A 14,568-nucleotide genomic window follows, 5' to 3' on the forward strand; every position below is an offset into this window, starting at 1 on the left:
TAAAACTAGGGCACTGGTCTCAAGATGCGTCATAGAAAAGTACAACACAAAAACAGGCTCTTGGGCCCATTTAGTACATGCTGAACTATTTAAACTGCCTACTCCCACTGACCCACACCAGGACCAGAGCCCTCCATACCCCTACCATCCATGTGCCTATCCAAACTTCTCTTAAACATTGAAATCGAGCTGAGCTGGCAGCTCGTTCCACACTCTCATGACCCTCTGAGTGAAGAAGTTGCCCCTCATGTTCCTCTTAAACTATTCACCTTGGGTACTTGGGAAAAGGAAGTCAAATCAGCAGTGAAATGTTAAAGGTGCCACTCTAAATGGAATAGTACTGTAATTATTGAGTTAAAAATGGACCTTACATTCACTATTATTTGATTACCTTAATTTGTGGTACCCAAATAAGAGAGCGTCTCATTCAGAATTAAAGTTGTTTGATTAAAATAGCATAAAAATTGTTGGCAGAATAAAATCAGAATCAAATTAATGAGGATGAGACCTTCCAGAACTAGCTGAGTTACTGAAAATAGAGTGAACTAGACTACTAAATTCCATCTGCACCTAAATATTGCTAAATTTACTGCCATTTATTTTCTGTGCACTTGGAATTAATTTCTGGTTTTAGTAAAGGACAGCTGAGAAACTCCACCACACCATAGCTATATTAATAGTCACATTGACCTGATGCTGTGGTATTTATAGGTCTGGATTTATCAGTCAATGGCAACACAAAGCCATTCACTGATGGCTTCAAAGAAAATTAAACACAAAAATCCAATTTCTCTCTGGCAACAGAATTTTCATAAGGTACCCGAGTGAGAGGCAGTTGTGATCTCAACAAATTGGCTCAGCAGCCAGTTACATTGAAGTGTTCCCAAAGAATGTGCAAGGTAGAAAATAAAATAGCACAATTAAACAAATTAAAATATTTTAAATGTCATTATACTTTATGAGGCAATTTAAGAGGTAGTCGTATCTGGCATTTTTAAAAGTTCTTTGGGGAAGTTTCAGCCAGGATTGCTATAATATATTGGATTTTCAAGTGTGATGGATACTTGCTCTCTGGTCCATTTTACCTCTTGTTTTGTCAAGCAGGCTTTCACTTACAAGCAGCTGCCACTTGTAAGATCAGATAGTTTTAAGTAATCTTCTAATTTACAGTTGTTTAGCTTCTGGTTGTAAATGGGAGCCAGTCTTCAGTTCTTAAAATGCAAGTGGAAAGCAGTAATCAGCTTGAAGTTAAAAACAAGATTTTGCAAACAATCTCCATATAGAGTCTCAGACTTGCTGGCTCATACTATGAGGCTAATTGCTCTAGAGGTGCAGTATAAGTCAATCCAATGTACAATTTGGCTTGTTTTAAAACACACAATAATGACTAGGTTGCTTGATTCAAAGAAGTTTGCAGACCAGTTGGAAGCAACCACTTAGCATCTCAATAACTGATCTATTAATGTTGGAAGGTTTATGTACTCAAGGAAGTGGGTCAGCATTAATTTATAGATGGCTGAGGTCTGTGTCACCAAAATGCTTTTAGATCTTTTGCGTAAAAAGGATATCTGAGGAAATACCATATATTTGTGAAATCACCAAAGTGGCAGAGAAAAATGCAGGAAAAAATGGTAATAATGTGCTGTTTCCAACAGATGGCAGGAGGATACTACCATCTGTCAGAAATAGTTCTTTCTAAAGGATGCCATGGAAAGTTCTTTCCTTCTTTGCACTGGATTTTGTCCAGAGCACTTCCAAACTTATCATCATTATGTGCCATGCCATATGACATGTTTTTGACCATGACTGTTCTTGGCAAATATTTCTACAGAAGTGGTTTGCCATTGCCACCTTCTGAGCAGTGTCTTTACAAGATGGGTGACCCTAGCCATTATAAATTCTTTTTACAGTCACACGCAGTAACCAGGACATCTGATGTATACTAGCTGCTCAGATGACCATCCATCACCTGTTCCCATGGCTTCTCATGACCCTGATTGCAGGATGGGTGGGGGGAGGGGTCACCTTGACTAGGGTGACCTGCAGGTTTGGAGTGGATGGAAAGGAATGCCTTACTTCTCCTTTGGTAGATAGGTATCTCTACCCTGCCTCCCCTGCCCTTCCACACTGCTTATATTAAAAATGTAACTGCCATATAAAAGGTGAGTCCAGCCTGTGCAGTATAATGCCCAGCTTCATACATGAAAACTGATGGTGGGAATTGGCAAAAACATCATCAGAATGTATCAGGTATCTATAGAGATGGCAAGGGTAAGTCCTGGCACACTCCAACAGTGGCACACTTGACAAAATAGGTCACCCATGCAATGTGCCACACCTTTTTCTAATGCTACTTCAAGCATTTGCACCCTTGTCCTCCTTCCATTTTTCCAGGTCAATTAAATGATTGCTAGTGATGTGGGTAATTCTGAAGATAATGCATCACCATTCACTTTCATCTGGGAAAATGTCAACACACAGGCAATACATATACAATGCTGGACAAACTCAGCAGATCAGGAAGCATCTATGGAGGGGAATAAACAGTCAATGTTTCAGACCAAGACCATTCATTGGGACATCAGCTCTGTTTTCAAAAGACACCACCAGATTCAAGAAAAGTTGCTGCCCTATGACTGTTGGGCTCTGGAACCGGCATGGATAACGCCATCGACCACAACTCTGTACCAATTCTCTGTCCTACAGACTCACCTTCAAACACTCATTTACAACTCATGATATCAGTATCTTTTTATTTGTAGAGTTTATCTTCTTTTGCACATTCGTTCTTTGTTAGTCTTTGTTTATGTGTGGTTTTTCATAGATTATACAAGCTCTAATTTCCCTGATACCAATTTGCTCCCTACCTGCCATCCCAGCCTACCCCTTCCCATCACCTTACATGCCTATATTAACCATTTTTCTGTTTTCCTCATTTACTGCTTGAGGTGCACTGATAATCCTGGGTTCTAAAGGGACTTTAATAACCTAGAGGAACTCCATGCAGAAGTCTTTTTGTTAACGGTGTCCCATAGAGTGTAAATGACAGTGAATTAAAACAGTATGTTTCATCTATTGAATTGTATTTTTATTTGATAATTGTGAATACTTTTATTTAATGAATCATGTTGTTATGATAATTGGCAGTGGAGAAGAATATACAAAGATGTTGCCAGGGCTTAAGGACTTGAGTTATATGGAAAGGTTGAAAAGGTAAGGACTTTATTTCCTAGACTATACTGCACATAGGAGAATGAGGTGAGATTTAATGGAGGTATACAAAATTATGAAGGGTAAATGCAAGAAGCCGTTTTCCACTGAAGTTGGGTGAGACTAAAACCAGAGGCTATGGGTTAAGGATGCAAGTTGCAATGTTTAAGGGGAACATGAGGGGGAACTTCTTCACTCAGATGGTGGTGAGAGTGTGGAACAGGTAGTAGCAGAAGTGGTAGATGCAGGTAAGATTTCAACATTTCAGAGAAATTTTGTTAGGTACATGAATGGTAGGAGAATGGAGGGCTATGGTCTGGGTGCAGTTCAAGGAACTAGGTGAATTGATAACTCAGCACAGACTAGGTGGGCTGAATGGCCTATTGCTGTGCCATTGTGTTCTATGACTCTATGGGCTAATCAAGAAGCGATTATGTTAGAGAGCTTATTATGAATGGAGTATAGAACACCAAGAAACAAGAAAGAAACATTGAGGGAACTAGAATCTATTATTCTGGTTTTAGTTGCTGCAGCCCATCTACTTCAAGGTTCATTCATTGATGTTCTTCTGCACACCACTGCTGTAAAGCATGGTTATTTGAGTTACTGTTGCCTTCCTGTCAGTTTGAATCAGTCTGGCCATTCTCCTCTGACACCCCTCATTAAAAAGGCATTTTTGCCCACAGAACTACTGCTCAATGGATCTTTTCTTTTGCACCATTCTCTACAAACTCCAGAGACTTGTGTGTAAAAATCCAGGAGATCAGCAGTTTCTTAAATACTCAAACCAACGATCATTCTACGCTCAAAGTCACTTAGATCACATTTCTTCCCCATTCTTACATTTGGTATGAACAGCTACTGAACTTCTTGACCACTCTATATGCTTTTATGCATGGAGTTGCTGCCAAATGATTGGCTGATTAGATGTTTGCATTAATGAGCAACTGTACAGGTATTCCTAATTACGTGTACTTTAAAGATTTACAGATGATGAAAATGAAGTGGGAAGAAAGGATGTGAAGAGGACAGAATGTACAAAGAGATATTAGTAGTTATGGAAACAAGAATAAGTATCAAACTTATCCAATGGGTAAATTGTTCATTTTGGAAGGAATATTGACAACATTGATTAATATTCAAAAGAAAGAAATTCTATAGGAAGACTGCAGCACAAAGGGATTTGGGTTTCTCTTACATAAAGCACAAAAAGCTGGAATAGTGTTTCAGAACATCATTAGGGAAGAACGCTGGGTTTTATTTCAAGAGGGATGGAATATAGAAATTAGAAGGTTTTACCACAGCTCAACAACACCCTTGAGAGGCCACATCTAGAACATTGTGCACAGTTTTCTCTTATTTAAGGAAAAATACATTATTGTTGAAAGCTGCCCAAAGAAGTTTCATTAGGATGATCTCAGGTATGAAGGGGCTATTTTATAAGGGATGTCTGGACAGCTTGAGTTTGTACTCATTGGATTGTAGAATAATGAGAACTTATCTTATTGAAACCTTAAAGGTTCTTAGGGGTAGTGTGAGGATGTTTCGTTATAAAGGAGTCTAGAATTTGAGGGCACACTCTCAGAATCAGGGGACACCCAGGTAAGGCTGGGATGAGGGACAACGTTTCATTTTTCTATCTCAAAGGCTTGTCAACCTTTGGAAGTCCTTCTACCAGTTGCTTAATTATTTAAAACATAGGGAAGTCAAGACACACACTAAATGCTGGAGGAACTCAGCAGGCCATTCAGCATCTATGGAGGAAAGTAAACAGTTGATGTTTCAGACCAAGACCCTTCATCAGTCCTGTTTATTCTTTTCCATAAATGCTGAGTTCCTCTAACATTTTGTGTGCATTGCTTGGATTTCCAGCCTCTGCAGAGTTACTCGTTGAAAAGTCAAAACAGATCATTTATTAATCAGTGAGGAAATCAAAGGTTATGGGGAGAGTATGGGGATGCAGTCTTGAAGAAGTTTGATCAATGATGAATATCAGAACAGGCTCATGTGGCCAAATAGCCTCCTATTTCATATAGTCTTATGTTGTTATGCTATTACAATACAGTTCATACACAATAACTTTAGATTTTCTAGGGCAAGTTTGCTAAGTAGTAATTATAGTTTAGCATCTGCTGGAAACTCATTTGGACCTCATAACAAAGCATGAAGTGTTCCGCATATTTTTACAGCAACTCAAGCTTTGTAAATACTTTAATTGCAAGTTATTTAAAGTAATTTCCATGTTTTTGATTTGACCAAAAAGAAAAGCAGCATGTGGTAGAACGCTGACTCACTAACAGCAACTTTGGCATTTCAGTACTAAAATATAAGTGCAAGGTTTCTTAAAGTGTCTCTCAATTTTACAGAGTAATAATGTTGAGGGTGGCCATTTCGGCTCTTATTACATCTGTAAAATCCAAATCACTCTCTTTGTTGTCAGTACAAACATTAAATACATTTAAAAATCAGCAATTTCTGGCATAGATACTATGGTATCAATGTTGGAATCAAGTAATTATGTGCTTTCATTTTAAAGTATACAGTATTGCAACTTACAAGACAAAGGAGGCGGTGATTCATGACTGTATCATTCAAGTTCTGCACAACAAAGAGGTAACATTTTACAAGCAAGGCCTTTTACCACGTACGCTCACAACTTAGAAAAATGAGTTCAGCATAATCAGTTATAATCAGCAATGATGCGTATCCCTGAAAAAAAAATCTAGGTAAACACTTAAGATGTCCACACCTTTGTACTCATTGATGCGGAATTGCCCTCTGTATGCTCCACTGCAAGTAAATTAACATAAGTTTCAGCTGCTACCACGAGAGGGAGGAAGAGAGTCAATCTTTATCTGCTGACATTACCTCAGGCATGGTTACTGGGATAGGATGCACATAGCGTGCCACAGTGCTGAAAATGTAACCCGAAACTTCGCTTTATTAAAATGCCGTTACAAATACGATTTAAAATATTTAAAACATTGTTATCAAACTTTTCACTCATAAAATATCTGTATTAAATTAGTTCAGTTGACAGGATTTTTGGCAAATTGACCATTTTTAACTGATTTCCACAGTAGTTCAGACAAGTCAAATATGAAACGTTTTACACTTAAAACACTTTCAATAATGTGGTTCAGGTTATTACTTTGGTTCAGAGTATTGAACAGATTATGTTTAAACTTGGTAAGTAAAAGTAGGAGTTGGTCATCTGGTTCTTTGGACCTGCACCAGCATTCAACACAATCGTATAACCTGATTCACCCATACTCACTGATTGTTCTGGCATAATAAAATAATCTATCTCCTTCCTGAATATGTTTAGTAATTTGACTTGAATTTCATGAATTGCTGTGTGAAGAGTTTTCACCTGAATCCAGTTCTAAATTTCATGTGCCATACACTGAGGTTGTGAACCACTGATTTGCACTTTCCATCATGTGGGAAAATCCTCCCATATCCAATTTGTCAAGTCCTGTTAGAATTTTCCATTAAATTCCATTTTCATTCTTCTACACTTCAGTGCCTATTAGATTAATCGAACAAATAGCTCCTCATATGTCAGTCCTAGGAATCAATCGTGCAGACCTTCATTGCATTCTCTTGATTGCAAGAACATAATCCTCAAATAAAGAAGCCAAAGCTGCACATTAACACTCCAGATACTGTGTCGCCAAGGCCTGACTTAACACCCTCAAAGACATTGTTACTCCTGAGCTCAAATCCTCCTGCAGTGAGGATCAACACACTATTTGCCTTCCTAATTGCTGGTTGCACCTAAAGTTGCTTTCAATCACTTTTGTACATGGACACCCAGACCTTGTTGCACCTCTCCTGTTTTCTATCACTATTCCAGTAGCCATCATTACCTCTGCTTCTTGAACCAAATTGTTCTCACTTTTATCCACATTAAACAATGTCTGCCGTGCAATGGCCACTTACCCAGTCTGTTTGAGTAGCTCTGAAACCTCTTCGGAACATCACAACCTTCTCCAAATTTGTGTTGACTACAAACTTGGAGATGTTACATTTTGTTCCTTCCTCCAAATTTTTGAAATAAATCATGAATAATGGTGGCACAAGCATTGGTTATTGCCTGGCACCTGGAAGACTTGATTCTTCTTTCAGTTAACTGGTCTGTGAACCAATTCTCAATACATGCTAGTGTAAGTGTGCTTTAATTTACCACACTAACCCCTTTTTGTGTGACTTTATGAAAGAATCTGAAAGCCGAAATACACCACTTCTACCAGCTCACCCTTACCCATTCCCTTAGTTACAGCTCAAAAGGCTTCAGTAGGTTTGTTAAGCATTGTTCTGCTCCCATATCCCATGGCTAACTTTGTTCAGTCCTGTTGATACATTCCACATGCTCTGTTATTGCATCTTTGGAAAGAGATTCTCATATGTTACTACTGCTGACATTTGGCTCACTGGTTTCCAATTCCCATTCAAGAGGATTGGAAAATGACCACCACTGATCACCTACCCAAAACCGTCCACTATTCTATGGTCTTAGCATTCATTTCAAGAGGTCTAGAATATAAAAGCAAGATGTAATGTTGGAACTTTATAAAGCACTGGTGAGGACTCACTTGGAGTATTGTGAGCAGGATTAGGTCCCCCATCTTAGAAAGGATGTGGTGAAACTGGAGAGGGTTCAAAGGAGGTTCACAAAAATGATTCCAGGATTGAATGGCTTGTCATATGAAGAACATCTGATGGCTCTGGGCCAGTATTTCCTGTAATTCAGAAGAATGAGGAGTAACCTCATTGAAACCTATCAAATGGTGAAAGGCCTTGATAAAGTGGATGTAGAGAGGATGTTTCCTATGGCGGTAGCATCTAAGATGAGAGGACACAGCCTCAGAATAGAGGGGTGACCTTTTAGAACAGAGAAGAAGAGGAAATTTCTTTAGCCAGAGAGTGTTGGATCTGTGGAATTCTTTGCCACAAGTATTTGAGGCAGAGATTGATAGATTCTTGATTGTTCAGGACCTGAAGGGATATGGAAAGAAGGCAGGAGATTGGAGCTGAGAGAAAAATGGAATCAGCCCTGATGAAATAGCAGAGCAGACTTGATGGGCCAAATGGACTAATTCTGCTCTTATATCTTATGGTCCCATGGTCTTATGGTTTTCAGGACACCCATTCGTATTTTGAGGTGCAGCTGACCAGATTCTGGGATGTGTTGGCCTTTGTCCCTGTTGATTTCCCAAATACTTTCTTTCCTCCTTCTCTCTAGACCCTTATTTTCTTGCAGGCATTCACAGTAGAACATATAAATACAACAGAATCAAGGAAAAAACTACACAGAAACAAAGACTGACAATGCAGCACATACAAAATGCCAGAGGAAATCAGCAGGCCAGGCAGCATCTATGGAAATGAATGAACAGTCGACGTTTCAGACGAAGACCCTTTTTCAGGAATGGAAAGGAATAGGGAAGATGCCAGAATAAAAAGGTGGGGTGAGGGGAAGGATGATAGCTAGAACATGATAGATGATGCCAGGTGAGTTGGAAAGGTGAAGGGTTGGAAAGGAGAAGAGGAAATCTAATAGGAGAGTGGACGATAGGAGAAAATGTAGGAGGAGGGTACCTAAGGGGAGGTGATAGGCAAGTGAGAAGAGGTAAGAGGCAAGAGTGGGAACAGCAGAAGAGGGGAAATTTTTTGACTAAAAGGAGAAATTGATATTCATGCCATCAGGTTGGAGGCTACCCAGACGGAATATAAGGTGTTGCTCCTCCACCCTGAGGATGGCCTCAACTTGGCACAAGAGCAGGCCATGGGCGACATGTCAGAAATTAAAATGTATCGCCACCAGAAGTTCTGCTTTAGGCAGATAGAGCAGAGGTGCTCAAAGAAGTGATCCCCAATTTATGACGGGTGTTGTGTCTATGCACAACCACTTATATATTAAAAAATGCACGGATGAGGGAGATGGCTTTAACTGGTGCACTCACATTGCAGCGAGAGCGAGAGAGCAATGGGCATGTGTAGACAGTGATGCGCAGACAACAATTAAATACATAGTGCTAAAATGGAGCACCATTGCTCGAAAAGAAATCGATCCATACATTACCCTCTTCCCCCTTTAGATTAATGCAACATAAAATTGTATATGTCCAAAACATTAAATTTCCCTTTTAATTCCAAATAAACATGCTTTCACAATAACAGTCCATAACTAGCTTCACAGTCGAAAGATTCAGTCTTTTGGGTGGTGCTCTGTTTCTTTCAGGAGAATGCCTCTGGACCTGTGGAGTGGCATCAGGTTTGGCAAGTGTCTTGTCAATGATTACATTCTTGATTTCCGGTGTCATGTTGCTGGCGGTGACATCATCATTGAGAGAAAAGTGCAGTGACTGTCATGTGTCCGTCTTGTTGGATCCAATCGACTCAGTTGCTTCTTCGGTTGAGGATCCAGTATCTGGTCCACATGACTTCTCCATGTCTGATATCCAACATCCACTGTGTATGTAAGTGGTCCAGTTCTGGTAGCTATTCTGCTGGATTTCAACTTGTCTTCTCAGTAATCACGCACCAGAACTTCCTGTCCAATCTTGAAGCTCCTTGCTGCTTCACGTGGCAACTGGCTGAACTGTTTATTCTGCACTTCCCTTTGTAGATCTGGTTTCAGGAGGTCTGTGCAAGATCTCAGATTCCTGTTCATGTACAGCATTGCAGGTGTTTGATTTGTCGTAGCATGAACAGAGTTCCAATACACAAAGAGGAAGATGTTCATCTTGTGCTGTAGAGAAATGTTCTCGTTGTCCATTGCTTTAGTGGACTTCTTGAAGGTTTAGATGAACCTTTCAGCAAACCCATTCACTGCTGGGTGGTGAGGAGCTGACTTGAAATGTCTGATGCCATTTTTCGTCATGAAATGTCGGAATTCTTCTGACATGTATTGTGGTCAATTGTCACTCACAATTTGTTTTGGTAAGCTATTTCTGGAGAAAGTAGTCCTCAGAGCAGAGACAGTCTTTGCATCGGTATAACCTCTGGCCACTTTGAATTAGCAATGACAGCAATCAGAAACTTGGAGTCCACGACTGTTCCAGCAAAGTCAATACGTACTCTTCGCCATGGTGACAACGACCACTCCCATGGGTGTAGTGGTGCCCGTGGGGTGCATTTTGATCTTTTTCGCATCCCAAACAGCTTTTGGCCAAGTCTTCGATCTGTTATCCATTCCCTTCTCAAACACCTTCTGATTAGCATTAAGTAGCTATGACAGCCTCTGATTAGTTCTACCATTTGGGCTGCAGTTGCCTGTTGATACCATACTGAGAGCTTTGACTGAGTGCCAGTCTAGTTGGATTTTCCTCAATCATTCACATCTGAAAAGTGCTGGCCCTCCACATTTCAATACATAAAGCTGTTTTCAGTCTCTATACATCACCTTCATTTACAGTTTGCCTTTAGATTTCATTTTTTCATCTGTGTAGGTCTTTAGCATCACTGAGGTCTTATCTAATGGTATCAGAGAAAACAATCTGTTGTACTTAGTTTCTGTAATTATAGACAAAGCTGACCCTATATTCAGCTCCATTTTCAGTTTTACACCAGACACATTTATTATGATCCAGATGATTTTGTGATCTGATTCAGTTATACTCTGCAGTTCTAGGCATGGCACTTCTCCTTTGTCAGACTCTATGTTGTCTGATTCTGTTTTACATTTGGTAACTTTATGCATAGTTTGTGTTTGAGACTTTTCACTTGGCTGTGCTTTTTGTCTGCCTCGCACATACTCTCTATGTCACCTTGTTTGTAATACTTTCTGCAGACTTTATTCAAACCAACAGACACTGACATCATGGGAGGATTTGCCACATCGATAACATCTTTGGCTTTTAACACCATTCAGGAACATTTTGTACATTTCATATTCTAACCTCCTTTTCTGTAGTTCTGCTGCATTGTTTGCTGCAGTCTTTAATGATACTGCAATGATCAATGCCCTTTCTAAAGTTAGGTCTCTTTCTGCCAGTAGCCTCATTTGAGAGTTTTGACTATGCATGCCACATACAGGCCTGTCTCTTAAAGTATCGGAAATTCCATCTCTAAAGTCGCAGTACAGGGAAAGTTTGCGCAGTTCTGCAATGTATTCAGAAAGGCTTTTATCTATTGACTGGTTCTTTTTGTAAGATCTAAATATCTCAGCTATTGCTAGGGCTCAAGTAATGTTATAAAATTGTAACAATTTCATCGAGCATCTTGCTTGCTGGCTTTTCAGGGGTTACTGAGTAGCATAAGAGACTACATTCCTGGGCCTGTTAAGTTGGGGCTTTCTTTTGGTCTGCCATGCTGTTCGCATTACAATGCAGTTCTACCCTCTCGATATATAACTCCCAGCTTTCATCAGCACTATCAAGTTAATCAACTTTCCCAACCGAAGCCATCGCCACATTACTTTCACTTTAAATTTGGTGTGCCTTTCACTGTGTACTATACCGTACCTACGCCCTTGTTAGCATCCATGACGGCCTTCCTTGTACAATTTAACTCTCGCCTTTTTGTCCCATAATTGTGCTGTGACTGTCAGTGCAGTTCATGATAGTTTCCAACATTTGGGTTCGCACTTGTCATCAATTTATTGTGTCTGTGCACAACTACGTATCAATTAAATAAAAGCACACATGCAGGAGATGGCTTTAACCGGCGTGTTCACATTGCAGCAAGAGAGAACGAGAGAACAATGCAGATGCGCAGACAACAGCTCAATATGTAGTGCTGGGGAGGGGCGGGGCCATTGCTCTAGAAGTACTAGGTTCATACTTTACAATGGGTCTCACCAATGTAGAGGAGACTGCATAGGGAGCACTGGACAAAATAGATGACCCCAGCAGATCCACAGGTGAAGTGTTGCCTCACTTGCACAGACTGTTTGGAGCCCTGAATGGAGATGAGGGAGGAGGTGAATGGGCAAGGGAATCACGGAGGGACAGATCCCTGTGGAAAATTGTGGTGGGAAATAATAGGTAAAGATATTTAGTGGTAGGATCCTTTTGAGATGACAGAATTTGCAGAGGATGATCTGTTGGATGTGGTGGCTCACAGGGTGGTAGCTAAGGACAAGAGGAACTCTATCACCGTTAAGGCAATGGGAAGATGGGGTGAGTGCAGATGTTTGAGAAATAGAGGAGATGCAGGTAAGGGCAGCATCAGTAGTGGAGGAGGGTAAGATTGACAAGCAATGTGCAAAAGAAGACAATCTGTACAAATACAAAAAATAATGATAATAATAAATAAGCAAATAAACAAACAATACTGAGTACACGAGTGAGTCTGTTGTGGATTCAGTTCAGAGTTGAGGTAAGTGAAGTTATCCACACTGGTTCAGGAGCCTGATGGTTGAAGAGCAATAACTGTTCCTGAACCTGGTGGTGTGGGACCTAAGACCTCTGTATCTCCTTACTGATGGCAGCAGTGAGAAGACAGCATGGCCTGGATGGTGGGGGTCCATGATGATGACTGCTGCTTTCTTCTGGCGCCGCACCACATATTTTTTATGTTCACAAGACCCTGCAGGACATCAAGAAATAAAATACTACAGGTCTACCTCATCAGTGAGTTGCTCAATAGCAGAGAAACTGAAGAGGCTGGACTTAGTGTGGATCACGCAGCTACCTGTGTCAGAGAGGTGTTGAAATACGCGCGCAAAGGCCAGGTGCAGTCTTACAACAAGTGATAATCTTCGTCGCTTTTCTAGTGATCACAAATCCTGGTTGGATATGGTTAATGTGAAATGCTGTAAGTCCGATTCACTGGTTTATTTGCAAATGGCAGGGGAGCTGCATGACTTCAGTCGTAGTGAGATCTAGGCCTCAACCTGCAGTGACGCCTGATTGCAGCCACCCAACAGAAACGATATAGTTGGTGTGCACTACCAGAGTGCCGGAGGCTATATGGCCCAGCCACATGCTGGACTCGATGCTGCCCTCCAGTGTTCACTCAGCAGAAAACAAGATGATTTGTGATTGCAAACCGCTTCATCATTCACAAACTCAGGGGCTTGGACTAATATATATTTTTCTGTGTGTCTGTATTTTATATGTGCTATACCTGCCTTGTGCTGTGTATGACTGTCATTACTGTGTTTTGCACCTTAGCCCTGGAGTAACACTGTTTTATTTGGCTGTATTCATGTGTGGTTGAGTAACAATTAAACATAAACATGAACTCCTTGTAGATGTGCTCATGCACTTGCCACTCTATGTGTTAAAAACTTCCCTCTGATCTACTTTCCTCCGATCACCTTAAAATCATGCCCCCTTGAATTAACCATTTCTTCCCTGGGTTAAAGTCTCTGGCTGTCCACTCAGTCTATGCCTCTTATCATCTTGTACATCTCTATCAAGTCACCTCTCCTCCTCCTTCGCTACAAACAGAAAACTCTAGCTCACTCAACCTATCCTCATAAGACCTGCTCTCCGATCCGGACAGCGTTCTGGTAAATCTCCCCCGCACATGTTCTAAAGCTTCCACATCTTTCCTAAAATAAGGCAACCAGGCTTAACACAGTACTCCAAGTAACAGAGTACTTGGGTTACTGTGTTCAGTACTTCCATTCTTCAAGTACATGGGGAGCTGTTGTTGCTGCCTCAATGTTAGGTATGACTCAAGCTGTGGATTTCTGTCAGTTGATCCCATGATCCGGATAGCTTTTAACAGTAAACAAACTGTGGTTTTAACAGTAAATAAATAGTCTTGTCTCCCATCAAAGCCCAGAGATTTTGCAGTTTATCAAATGTCTCAAAATTGTGAAATAAAACGACTAAAATAATGTAATTCTGTGTGTATTAAAACTGCTGCCGCTCAATAAAATCACAAAGGTAAAATACTTAGAACAAGCAGCTTCTCCAGTCTACAAGCTCAGAAATCCCATTGAAATGAATGGGGTCACACTAGGATCACAGATGTGCATTGTCCAAGCAAGACAGACTTTTGCAAGAGAACTCCACTTGAAGCCCAGTGATGGATGTAACCCCACCTTCCACTCAGCAAGTCCCAGAGTTAAGTTGGGCCTACCTAACTCTAGGACCTATTTGTATGGGAGGAGCTGAATGTCTGTAGTTCCATGCAGAACGATTGGCCAAACTAGCACAATTCAACCCAATGCTTCCAGAGGCAGCAGCAAAATTTCTTGTCCCTTCCATGTGGCACCTCAGTGCAACTGCTTTACTTGACTTTCTTCTGGCTTCTGTATTAGTTATCTGGCCATTAATATTCTTGGAGAAAGAAATGAACATGTGTGTCATGAACCCAGCAGCTTGCCACAGAGTAGAGAGTTTCTTGACTTATGAGTATTTTAATTTTATAATCAAGGTCTTGATTGGAGTGGTT

The 14,568-nt window shown here is 40.5% G+C and overlaps 1 protein-coding gene across 8 annotated transcripts in view; it reads right to left on the reverse strand.

The window, feature by feature from the left end:
• The window catches only part of tenm2a (teneurin transmembrane protein 2a), a 2,964,155-nt gene that overhangs the window by 2,533,127 nt on the left and 416,460 nt on the right, over nucleotides 1-14,568 (reverse strand). Inside the window, exon 1 of one of the 8 annotated variants that reach the window (XM_073067283.1) lies at nucleotides 5,767-5,781. The exons of the other annotated variants lie outside the window; for them this stretch is intronic. The gene's annotated coding sequence lies outside the window, so the exon portion shown is untranslated. Of the gene's footprint in view, nucleotides 1-5,766; nucleotides 5,782-14,568 lie in introns of those variants that run through there. 8 annotated transcript variants of the gene reach the window in all.

This window comes from Hemitrygon akajei, chromosome 15 (genome assembly GCF_048418815.1).
Source record: "Hemitrygon akajei chromosome 15, sHemAka1.3, whole genome shotgun sequence".
In the NCBI taxonomy this organism is placed as follows: domain Eukaryota; kingdom Metazoa; phylum Chordata; class Chondrichthyes; order Myliobatiformes; family Dasyatidae; genus Hemitrygon; species Hemitrygon akajei.